This window comes from Callithrix jacchus, chromosome 10 (genome assembly GCF_049354715.1).
Source record: "Callithrix jacchus isolate 240 chromosome 10, calJac240_pri, whole genome shotgun sequence".
Taxonomy (NCBI): Eukaryota; Metazoa; Chordata; class Mammalia; order Primates; family Cebidae; genus Callithrix; species Callithrix jacchus.
In genome coordinates, this window is record NC_133511.1 from 129,424,111 (window position 1) to 129,439,521 (window position 15,411).

Below are 15,411 nucleotides of genomic sequence, written 5' to 3' on the forward strand. Positions count from 1 at the left end.
TGCATGGATAGACAGATTAGCAAATGGATGGCTGGCTGGATGAATGGATGGATGGATGGACAGATGGATGAACAGACAGATGAATGCATGGATAGACAGATTGGCAGATGGATGGATGGATGGATGGATGGACAGATGAATAGATAGATGGATAGATGGATGGATGGACAGACAGATGGGTGGACAGATGGATAGGTGAATGGATAGATGGACAGATGCACAGACAGGGGGATGGATTGCCGTGGGCGCATGAGTGAATGACAGGGAAGGCTGGCTGGCTGGGTGGCTGCTGGTGGTGAGCGGGCACATGTCGGCTGATGGATGTGTGCGTGAGTGGGTGGGTGAGTGGGTGGGTGGATAGACCAGCAGATGGGCATCCTTCCTCCAGCTATTTGCACAAATGGCACCTTTTCCATGAGTTCTTCCTTAACCAGCCCATTTAAAAATAAGATCTCACAGCCCCTGGGCTTCCCATGCTTAACTTTTCTCCATCGCCATTTTAATCATGGATTGATTTTCCTTCTTTCTCATTTGTCCCTTGTGTGTTGTCTCAGTCCCCCTGACACAGCGCCTGGACATAGAAGTTGCTCCATAAATCTCTCCCCAGACAGGCTGCGGTGGCTCATGCCTGTAACCCAGTGCTTTGGGAGGCCAAGGTGGGAGGATTTCTTGAGTCCAGGTGTTTGAGACCAGTCTGGGAAGCATAGTGAGACCCCATCTCTATAAAAATAAGTAGGTAAATGAATAACAATAAATCTGTCCCCAGTGACTGCATGGACTGATGGTAGAGTTCATGGACGGGTGGCTGCCATTCCCAGAACCTCAGACACGACTTCTTTCCCCTAGGCCAGCCAGGCTGTGGTCCTCCTGGACCAGTGCTCACACCCTGGAGCTCCAGCTGCACCTGCAGAGCCTGCACACACACACACACACACACACACACACAGTGTCTGCACAGCCACACACATGATGCAGCTACACACACATGCACTCACACAGTGTCCACACAGACACACACAGTGTCTACACAGCCATACACACACCACACACATGATGCAGCTACACACACATGCACTCACACAGTGTCCACACAGACACACACAGTGTCCACACAGCCATACACACACCACACACACAGTGCAGCTACACACACATGCACTCACACAGTGTCCACACAGCCACACACACACACCACACACACAGTGCAGCTACACACACATGCACTCACACAGTGTCCACACAGACACACACAGTGTCCACACAGCCATACACACACCACACACATGATGCAGCGACACACACATGCACTCACACAGTGTCCACACAGACACACACAGTGTCCACACAGCCATACACACACCACACACACGGTGCAGCTACACACACATGCACTCACACAATGTCCACACAGACACACACAGTGTCCACACAGCCATACACACACCACACACACGGTGCAGCTACACACACATGCACTCACACAATGTCCACAGTGACACACACACAGTGTCCACACAGCCATACACACACCACACACACAGTGCAGCTACACACACATGCACTCACACAGTGTCCACACAGACACACACAGTGTCCACACAGCCATACACACACCACACACACAGTGCAGCTACACACACATGCACTCACACAGTGTCCACACAGACAAACACACACCACACACACAGTGCAGCTACACACACATGCACTCACACAATGTCCACAGTGACACACACACAGTGTCCACACAGCCATACACACACCACACACACAGTGCAGCTACACACACATGCACTCACACAGTGTCCACACAGACACACACAGTGTCCACAAAGCCACACACACACCACACACACAGTGCAGCTACACACACATGCACTCACACAGTGTCCACACTGACACACACACAGTGTCCACACAGCCATACACACACCACACACACAGTGCAGCTACACACACATGCACTCACACAGTGTCCACACAGACACACACAGTGTCCACACAGCCACACACACACCACACACACAGTGCAGCTACACACACATGCACTCACACAGTGTCCACACTGACACACACACAGTGTCCACACAGCCATACACACACCACACACACAGTGCAGCTACACACACATGCACTCACACAGTGTCCACACTGACACACACACAGTGTCCACACAGCCATACACACACACCACACACACGGTGCAGCTACACACACATGCACTCACACAGTGTCCACAGTGACACACACAGTGTCCACACAGCCACACACACACCACACACATGATGCAGCTACACACACATGCACTCACACAGTGTCCACACTGACACACACAGTGTCCACACAGCCATACACACACCACACACACGGTGCAGCTACACACACATGCACTCACACAGTCTCCACAGTGACACACACACAGTGTCTACACAGCCATACACACACCATACACACGGTGCAGCTACACACACATGCACTCACACAATGTCCACACTGACACACACAGTGTCCACACAGCCATACACACACCACACACACGGTGCAGCTACACACACATGCACTCACACAATGTCCACAGTGACACACACAGTGTCCACACAGCCATACACACACCACACACACGGTGCAGCTACACACACATGCACTCACACAGTGTCCACAGTGACACACACAGTGTCCACACAGCCATACACACACCACACACACGGTGCAGCTACACACACATGCACTCACACAATGTCCACACAGACACACACAGTGTCTACACAGCTACACACACACCACACACACGGTGCAGCTACACACACATGCACTCACACAGTGTCCACACAGACACACACAGTGTCTACACAGCTACACACACACCACACACACAGTGCAGCTACACACACATGCACTCACACAGTGTCCACACAGACACACACAGTGTCTACACAGCCATACACACACACCACACACACGGTGCAGCTACACACACATGCACTCACACAGTGTCCACAGTGACACACACACAGTGTCCACACAGCCATACACACACCATACACACGGTGCAGCTACACACACATGCACTCACACAATGTCCACACTGACACACACAGTGTCCACACAGCCACACACACACCACACACACGGTGCAGCTACACACACATGCACTCACACAATGTCCACACAGACACACACAGTGTCCACACAGCCACACACACACCACACACACGGTGCAGCTACACACATATGCACTCACACAATGTCCACACTGACACACACAGTGTCCACACAGCCACACACACACCACACACACGGTGCAGCGACACACACATGCACTCACACAATGTCCACACAGACACACACAGTGTCCACACAGCCACACACACACCACACACACGGTGCAGCTACACACACATGCACTCACACAGTGTCCACACAGACACACACAGTGTCCACACAGCCATACACACACCACACACACGGTGCAGCTACACACACATGCACTCACACAGTGTCCACACAGACACACACAGTGTCCACACAGCCATACACACACCACACACACGGTGCAGCTACACACACATGCACTCACACAGTGTCCACACAGACACACACAGTGTCCACACAGCCACACACACACCACACACACGGTGCAGCTACACACACATGCACTCACACAGTGTCCACAGTGACACACACAGTGTCCACACAGCCATACACACACCACACACACGGTGCAGCTACACACACATGCACTCACACAGTGTCCACACTGACACACACACAGTGTCCACACAGCCATACACACACCACACACACGGTGCAGCTACACACACATGCACTCACACAGTGTCCACACAGACACACACAGTGTCCACACAGCCATACACACACCACACACACGGTGCAGCTACACACACATGCACTCACACAGTGTCCACACTGACACACACAGTGTCCACACAGCCATACACACACCACGCACACGGTGCAGCTACACACACATGCACTCACACAATGTCCACAGTGACACACGCACACAGTGTCCACACAGCCATACACACACCACACACATGATGCAGCTACACACACATGCACTCACACAGTGTCCACAGTGACACACGCACACAGTGTCCACACAGCCATACACACACCACACACACGGTGCAGCTACACACACATGCACTCACACAATGTCCACACAGACACACACAGTGTCCACACAGCCACACACACACCACACACACGGTGCAGCTACACACACATGCACTCACACAATGTCCACACTGACACACACAGTGTCTACACAGCCATACACACACCACACACATGATGCAGCTACACACACATGCACTCACACAGTGTCCACACAGACACACACACACCACACACACAGCCATACACACACCACACACACGGTGCAGCTACACACACATGCACTCACACAGTGTCCACACAGACACACACAGTGTCCACACAGCCATACACACACCACACACACGGTGCAGCTACACACACATGCACTCACACAATGTTCACACAGACACACACAGTGTCTACACAGCTACACACACACCACACACACGGTGCAGCTACACACACATGCACTCACACAGTGTCCACAGTGACACACGCACACAGTGTCCACACAGCCATACACACACCACACACACGGTGCAGCTACACACACATGCACTCACACAATGTCCACACAGACACACACAGTGTCCACACAGCCACACACACACCACACACACGGTGCAGCTACACACACATGCACTCACACAATGTCCACACTGACACACACAGTGTCCACACAGCCACACACACACACCACACACACGGTGCAGCTACACACACATGCACTCACACAATGTCCACACAGACACACACAGTGTCCACACAGCCACACACACACCACACACACGGTGCAGCTACACACACATGCACTCACACAATGTCCACACTGACACACGCACACAGTGTCCACACAGCCATACACACACCACACACACGGTGCAGCTACACACACATGCACTCACACAGTGTCCACACTGACACACACACAGTGTCCACACAGCCATACACACACCACACACACAGTGCAGCTACACACACATGCACTCACACAGTGTCCACACAGACACACACAGTGTCCACACAGCCATACACACACCACACACACAGTGCAGCTACACACACATGCACTCACACAGTGTCCACACAGACAAACACACACCACACACACAGTGCAGCTACACACACATGCACTCACACAATGTCCACAGTGACACACACACAGTGTCCACACAGCCATACACACACCACACACACAGTGCAGCTACACACACATGCACTCACACAGTGTCCACACAGACACACACAGTGTCCACAAAGCCACACACACACCACACACACAGTGCAGCTACACACACATGCACTCACACAGTGTCCACACTGACACACACACAGTGTCCACACAGCCATACACACACCACACACACAGTGCAGCTACACACACATGCACTCACACAGTGTCCACACAGACACACACAGTGTCCACACAGCCACACACACACCACACACACAGTGCAGCTACACACACATGCACTCACACAGTGTCCACACTGACACACACACAGTGTCCACACAGCCATACACACACCACACACACAGTGCAGCTACACACACATGCACTCACACAGTGTCCACACTGACACACACACAGTGTCCACACAGCCATACACACACACCACACACACGGTGCAGCTACACACACATGCACTCACACAGTGTCCACAGTGACACACACAGTGTCCACACAGCCACACACACACCACACACATGATGCAGCTACACACACATGCACTCACACAGTGTCCACACTGACACACACAGTGTCCACACAGCCATACACACACCACACACACGGTGCAGCTACACACACATGCACTCACACAGTGTCCACAGTGACACACACACAGTGTCTACACAGCCATACACACACCATACACACGGTGCAGCTACACACACATGCACTCACACAATGTCCACACTGACACACACAGTGTCCACACAGCCATACACACACCACACACACGGTGCAGCTACACACACATGCACTCACACAATGTCCACAGTGACACACACAGTGTCCACACAGCCATACACACACCACACACACGGTGCAGCTACACACACATGCACTCACACAGTGTCCACAGTGACACACACAGTGTCCACACAGCCATACACACACCACACACACGGTGCAGCTACACACACATGCACTCACACAATGTCCACACAGACACACACAGTGTCTACACAGCTACACACACACCACACACACGGTGCAGCTACACACACATGCACTCACACAGTGTCCACACAGACACACACAGTGTCTACACAGCTACACACACACCACACACACAGTGCAGCTACACACACATGCACTCACACAGTGTCCACACAGACACACACAGTGTCTACACAGCCATACACACACACCACACACACGGTGCAGCTACACACACATGCACTCACACAGTGTCCACAGTGACACACACACAGTGTCCACACAGCCATACACACACCATACACACGGTGCAGCTACACACACATGCACTCACACAATGTCCACACTGACACACACAGTGTCCACACAGCCACACACACACCACACACACGGTGCAGCTACACACACATGCACTCACACAATGTCCACACAGACACACACAGTGTCCACACAGCCACACACACACCACACACACGGTGCAGCTACACACATATGCACTCACACAATGTCCACACTGACACACACAGTGTCCACACAGCCACACACACACCACACACACGGTGCAGCGACACACACATGCACTCACACAATGTCCACACAGACACACACAGTGTCCACACAGCCACACACACACCACACACACGGTGCAGCTACACACACATGCACTCACACAGTGTCCACACAGACACACACAGTGTCCACACAGCCATACACACACCACACACACGGTGCAGCTACACACACATGCACTCACACAGTGTCCACACAGACACACACAGTGTCCACACAGCCATACACACACCACACACACGGTGCAGCTACACACACATGCACTCACACAGTGTCCACACAGACACACACAGTGTCCACACAGCCACACACACACCACACACACGGTGCAGCTACACACACATGCACTCACACAGTGTCCACAGTGACACACACAGTGTCCACACAGCCATACACACACCACACACACGGTGCAGCTACACACACATGCACTCACACAGTGTCCACACTGACACACACACAGTGTCCACACAGCCATACACACACCACACACACGGTGCAGCTACACACACATGCACTCACACAGTGTCCACACAGACACACACAGTGTCCACACAGCCACACACACACCACACACACAGTGCAGCTACACACACATGCACTCACACAGTGTCCACACAGACACACACAGTGTCCACACAGCCATACACACACCACACACACAGTGCAGCTACACACACATGCACTCACACAGTGTCCACACTGACACACACACAGTGTCTACACAGCCATACACACACCACACACACGGTGCAGCTACACACACATGCACTCACACAGTGTCCACACAGACACACACAGTGTCCACACAGCCATACACACACCACACACACGGTGCAGCTACACACACATGCACTCACACAGTGTCCACACTGACACACACAGTGTCCACACAGCCATACACACACCACGCACACGGTGCAGCTACACACACATGCACTCACACAATGTCCACAGTGACACACGCACACAGTGTCCACACAGCCATACACACACCACACACATGATGCAGCTACACACACATGCACTCACACAGTGTCCACAGTGACACACGCACACAGTGTCCACACAGCCATACACACACCACACACACGGTGCAGCTACACACACATGCACTCACACAATGTCCACACAGACACACACAGTGTCCACACAGCCACACACACACCACACACACGGTGCAGCTACACACACATGCACTCACACAATGTCCACACTGACACACACAGTGTCTACACAGCCATACACACACCACACACATGATGCAGCTACACACACATGCACTCACACAGTGTCCACACAGACACACACACACCACACACACAGCCATACACACACCACACACACGGTGCAGCTACACACACATGCACTCACACAGTGTCCACACAGACACACACAGTGTCCACACAGCCATACACACACCACACACACGGTGCAGCTACACACACATGCACTCACACAATGTTCACACAGACACACACAGTGTCTACACAGCTACACACACACCACACACACGGTGCAGCTACACACACATGCACTCACACAGTGTCCACAGTGACACACGCACACAGTGTCCACACAGCCATACACACACCACACACACGGTGCAGCTACACACACATGCACTCACACAATGTCCACACAGACACACACAGTGTCCACACAGCCACACACACACCACACACACGGTGCAGCTACACACACATGCACTCACACAATGTCCACACTGACACACACAGTGTCCACACAGCCACACACACACACCACACACACGGTGCAGCTACACACACATGCACTCACACAATGTCCACACAGACACACACAGTGTCCACACAGCCACACACACACCACACACACGGTGCAGCTACACACACATGCACTCACACAATGTCCACACTGACACACGCACACAGTGTCCACACAGCCATACACACACCACACACACGGTGCAGCTACACACACATGCACTCACACAGTGTCCACACTGACACACACACAGTGTCCACACAGCCATACACACACCACACACACAGTGCAGCTACACACACATGCACTCACACAGTGTCCACACAGACACACACAGTGTCCACACAGCCATACACACACCACACACACGGTGCAGCTACACACATATGCACTCACACAATGTCCACACAGACACACACAGTGTCCACACAGCCATACACACACCACACACACGGTGCAGCTACACACACATGCACTCACACAGTGTCCACACTGACACACACACAGTGTCCACACAGCCATACACACACCACACACACAGTGCAGCTACACACACATGCACTCACACAGTGTCCACACAGACGCACACAGTGTCCACACAGCCACACACACACCACACACACGGTGCAGCTACACACATATGCACTCACACAGTGTCCACACAGACACACACACACAGTGTCCACACAGCCATACACACACCACACACACGGTGCAGCTACACACACATGCACTCACACAGTGTCCACACAGACACACACAGTGTCTACACAGCCACACACACACCACACACACGGTGCAGCTACACACACATGCACTCACACAGTGTCCACACAGCCACACACACACCACACACACGGTGCAGCTACACACACATGCACTCACACAGTGTCCACACAGACACACACACAGTGTCCACACAGCCACACACACACCACACACACATGCACTCACACAGTGTCCACACAGACACACACAGTGTCCACACAGCCACACACACACCACACACACGGTGCAGCTACACACACATGCACTCACACAGTGTCCACACAGACACACACAGTGTCCACACAGCCATACACAGACCACACACATGATGCAGCTACACACACATGCACTCACACAGTGTCCACACAGACACACACAGTGTCCACACAGCCATACACACACCACACACACAGTGCAGCTACACACACATGCACTCACACAGTGTCCACACAGACACACACAGTGTCCACACAGCCATACACACACCACACACATGATGCAGCTACACACACATGCACTCACACAGTGTCCACACTGACACACACACAGTGTCTACACAGCCACACACACACCACACACACAGTGCAGCTACACACACATGCACTCACACAGTGTCCACACAGACACACACAGTGTCCACACAGCCATACACACACCACACACACGGTGCAGCTACACACACATGCACTCACACAGTGTCCACACAGACACACACAGTGTCCACACAGCTACACACACACCACACACACAGTGCAGCTACACACACATGCACTCACACAGTGTCCACACAGACACACACAGTGTCCACACAGCCATACACACACCACACACACAGTGCAGCTACACACACATGCACTCACACAGTGTCCACACAGACACACACAGTGTCCACACAGTCATACACACACCACACACACAGTGCAGCTACACACACATGCACTCACACAGTGTCCACACAGACACACACAGTGTCTACACAGCTACACGCACACCACACACACGGTGCAGCTACACACACATGCACTCACACAGTGTCCACAGTGACACACACACAGTGTCCACACAGCCATACACACACCATACACACGGTGCAGCTACACACACATGCACTCACACAATGTCCACACTGACACACACAGTGTCCACACAGCCACACACACACCACACACACGGTGCAGCTACACACACATGCACTCACACAATGTCCACACAGACACACACAGTGTCTACACAGCCATACACACACCATACACACGGTGCAGCTACACACACATGCACTCACACAGTGTCCACACTGACACACACACAGTGTCTACACAGCCATACACACACCATACACACGGTGCAGCTACACACACATGCACTCACACAATGTCCACACAGACACACACAGTGTCCACACAGCCATACACACACCACACACACGGTGCAGCTACACACACATGCACTCACACAGTGTCCACACAGACACACACACAGTGTCCACACAGCCACACACACACCACACACACATGCACTCACACAGTGTCCACACAGACACACACAGTGTCCACACAGCCACACACACACCACACACACGGTGCAGCTACACACACATGCACTCACACAGTGTCCACACAGACACACACAGTGTCCACACAGCCATACACAGACCACACACATGATGCAGCTACACACACATGCACTCACACAGTGTCCACACAGACACACACAGTGTCCACACAGCCATACACACACCACACACACAGTGCAGCTACACACACATGCACTCACACAGTGTCCACACAGACACACACAGTGTCCACACAGCCATACACACACCACACACATGATGCAGCTACACACACATGCACTCACACAGTGTCCACACTGACACACACACAGTGTCTACACAGCCACACACACACCACACACACAGTGCAGCTACACACACATGCACTCACACAGTGTCCACACAGACACACACAGTGTCCACACAGCCATACACACACCACACACACGGTGCAGCTACACACACATGCACTCACACAGTGTCCACACAGACACACACAGTGTCCACACAGCTACACACACACCACACACACAGTGCAGCTACACACACATGCACTCACACAGTGTCCACACAGACACACACAGTGTCCACACAGCCATACACACACCACACACACAGTGCAGCTACACACACATGCACTCACACAGTGTCCACACAGACACACACAGTGTCCACACAGTCATACACACACCACACACACAGTGCAGCTACACACACATGCACTCACACAGTGTCCACACAGACACACACAGTGTCTACACAGCTACACGCACACCACACACACGGTGCAGCTACACACACATGCACTCACACAGTGTCCACAGTGACACACACACAGTGTCCACACAGCCATACACACACCATACACACGGTGCAGCTACACACACATGCACTCACACAATGTCCACACTGACACACACAGTGTCCACACAGCCACACACACACCACACACACGGTGCAGCTACACACACATGCACTCACACAATGTCCACACAGACACACACAGTGTCTACACAGCCATACACACACCATACACACGGTGCAGCTACACACACATGCACTCACACAGTGTCCACACTGACACACACACAGTGTCTACACAGCCATACACACACCATACACACGGTGCAGCTACACACACATGCACTCACACAATGTCCACACAGACACACACAGTGTCCACACAGCCATACACACACCACACACACGGTGCAGCTACACACACATGCACTCACACAGTGTCCACACAGACACACACACACCACACACACAGCCACACACACACCACACACACGGTGCAGCTACACACACATGCCCTCACACAGTATCCACACAGACACACACAGTGTCCACACAGCCATACACACACCACACACACGGTGCAGCTACACACACATGCACTCACACAATGTCCACACAGACACACACAGTGTCTACACAGCCATACACACACACCACACACACGGTGCAGCTACACACACATGCACTCACACAGTGTCCACACAGCCATACACACACCACACACACAGTGCAGCTACACACACATGCACTCACACAGTGTCCACACAGCCATACACACACCACACACACACACACACACACAGCATCCACACAGACAGGAACACTGTCTACACACACACACACACACAGCATCCACACAGACACACAGTGTCTACACACACACACACACACACACACAGCATCCACACAGACACACACACTGTCTGCACACACACACACAGCATCCACACAGACACACAGTGTCTACACACACACACACACACACAGCATCCACACAGACACACACACTGTCTGCACACACACACACAGCATCCACACAGACACACAGTGTCTACACACACACACACACACACAGCATCCACACAGACACACACACTGTCTACACACACACACACACACACACACACAGCATCCACACAGACACACAGTGTCTACACACACACACACACACACAGCATCCACACAGACACACACACTGTCTACACACACACACACACACACAGCGTCCACACGGACACACAGTGTCTACACACACACACACACACACACACAGCATCCACACAGACACACACACTGTCTACACACACACACACATACACACAGCATCCACACGGACACACAGTGTCTACACACACACACACACACACACAGCATCCACACAGACACACACACTGTCTACACACACACACACATACACACAGCATCCACACGGACACACAGTGTCTACACACACACACACACACACACAGCATCCACACAGACACACACACTGTCTACACACACACACACACACACACACAGCGTCCACACGGACACACAGTGTCTACACACACACACACACAGCATCCACACAGACACACACACTGTCTACACACACACACACATACACACAGCATCCACACGGACACACAGTGTCTACACACACACACACACACAGCATCCACACAGACACACACACTGTCTACACACACACACACACACACACACACAGCATCCACACAGACACATGGTGTCCACACACACAGTACAGCTACACACACACAGCATCCACACAGAAATGCCCGCAGTGACACACACAGGCACACGTGGGTCCTTGCTTCTTGTGCTTCCCCCGCAGGCCCACTGGTCCTCAGGACGTTCCAGTCACGCTGGCTCAGGCCTCATGTACCCCTCAGCAGAGAGCACTCTCGTGATCCCCATTTCCAGACAGGATCTGGAATCACTGAGGGTCCCACTGCAGCCTTGACCACCGGCCCAGTGCCCACTCCACACACCGCACACTCACACAGGTGCATACATGCCGGATGGGCATGCCCGCATGGACGCTGCATGGAGCCCCCTACCCCAGCCTGGGCCAGGGCAGTGCTCAGCCTCTCACAGCCGGTGGCTGCTCTGGATGGTGGAGTTGGCCAGGCAGCCCTTGCACACTGCTGAGAAGAGCACGCCTTCCTTTGCAGATCCACCGTCTGTCTGCCAAGCATCCTCTGCAGGGAGCGGGGTAGGGGGACGTCTTTCCGTGGCTCCGGAAGCTCCCGGACAGAACGGCAGAGGAGAGGGTGTGGGCCTTGCCTCATGGCCGCATTGCTGTGGGCAGCTCACTCGGCCTCACCAGCCTCTATGGCCTCTGTGTGTATTCACATCTCGTGATGGGGTCAAGGATGCCCTCCCAGAGTAGAAGGATAGGCAAAAGGGCATGCTGCCAAGACGGCGGCGGCTGGCTGCAGGTGCTGCCCAGGCCAGGGCCAGGGTCAGAGGCCAGGGCCAGGGCCAGAGGCCGAGCTTCCTTGAACACTCCCCCGCCCTCCTTCCTTTCCTTCCCTGCTCTCCGGGGCAGAGGCCACAAGCAGATGTCCAGTGTGCTGGACACAGTCCTGGGCTGAGAAGAGCCTGATGGCCACTTCAGGGAGAGGACACTGGCCACAGTCACAGGGTGACGAAGACCCGAGCAGGCGGCTTCAGGATGGGGTGTTGCCCTGGGAAGGAGGGGCTGCTGGACCCCCTGGGTCCCGGGTGTGACTCAGTCCCGGTGGGGTGATTGGGGGGGTGCTTTGGGAGTCCTTGAGTGGATTGGGTAAGGAAGTGTCAGGAACCGGGGCCGGGCTGCCCGTTGGAGGTGAGGACAGATGTCTGGACTGAGGACAGCCGTGTGGTTCCACTGGCCCCTGTGCTCTCAGTCACCACTGCTGGGCATCCAGGGTCTGCCCAGAGGCCTTGGACACTGGCACTGCTGGCACAGCTTTCCCGAGGTCCTGCTGCCCCACAGCATAGCCTCGTGCCACCTCCCGAGGGGTCAGAGCTGACGCCCCCACCATCAGCTGTTCCTGTCTGAGGGGCTCCGGGCTGCCTCCTCCCACCTGCGGCTGGACTGCATGTGGGTCAGAGGAGGCGCTGGCTTGGGGGGGCCACCACACTGGCATGGGAACCCAGGGCCAGTGGGCCCCACTCTGGGTGGTGGTTTCTCTCCTCTAAGACAAAGAAGTGGGTAGCAAGTCTTTCTGTAAATAAAATGCCACATGGTACCCAAGGAGGTGTCCGGAGTGGGGGCTGCCTGTGGTGCAGGTGGGGAGGCAGCCGGAACCCCTCCTCTCTCCGCCGGGGCCCGAGGGCCCTGTTCAGGGACGGCTCAGGCTTTACTGGATGCTGGAGTCAGCTTCTGAGCCCGTGGGCCCAGCCTCATGCAGCAGGGCTTGGCAGGAGAGAGCTGAGCCTCTGCAGCTAGCTGGGCAGGTTGCTGGGGGTCCGAAGGGGTGGGAGTGTCCAGAATGCTGGGATTACAGGTGTGACCACCTCCATCACCACCACCAAAACCACCACCACCACTATCAGCATCACCATGACCACTAGCATCACCAATGACTGTAATCACTACCACCATGATCACCACTACCACCATAACAACCAACACCACCATAATCACCTCTACCCCATCACCATCACCACCATCATCATTACCACCATCATCACCTCC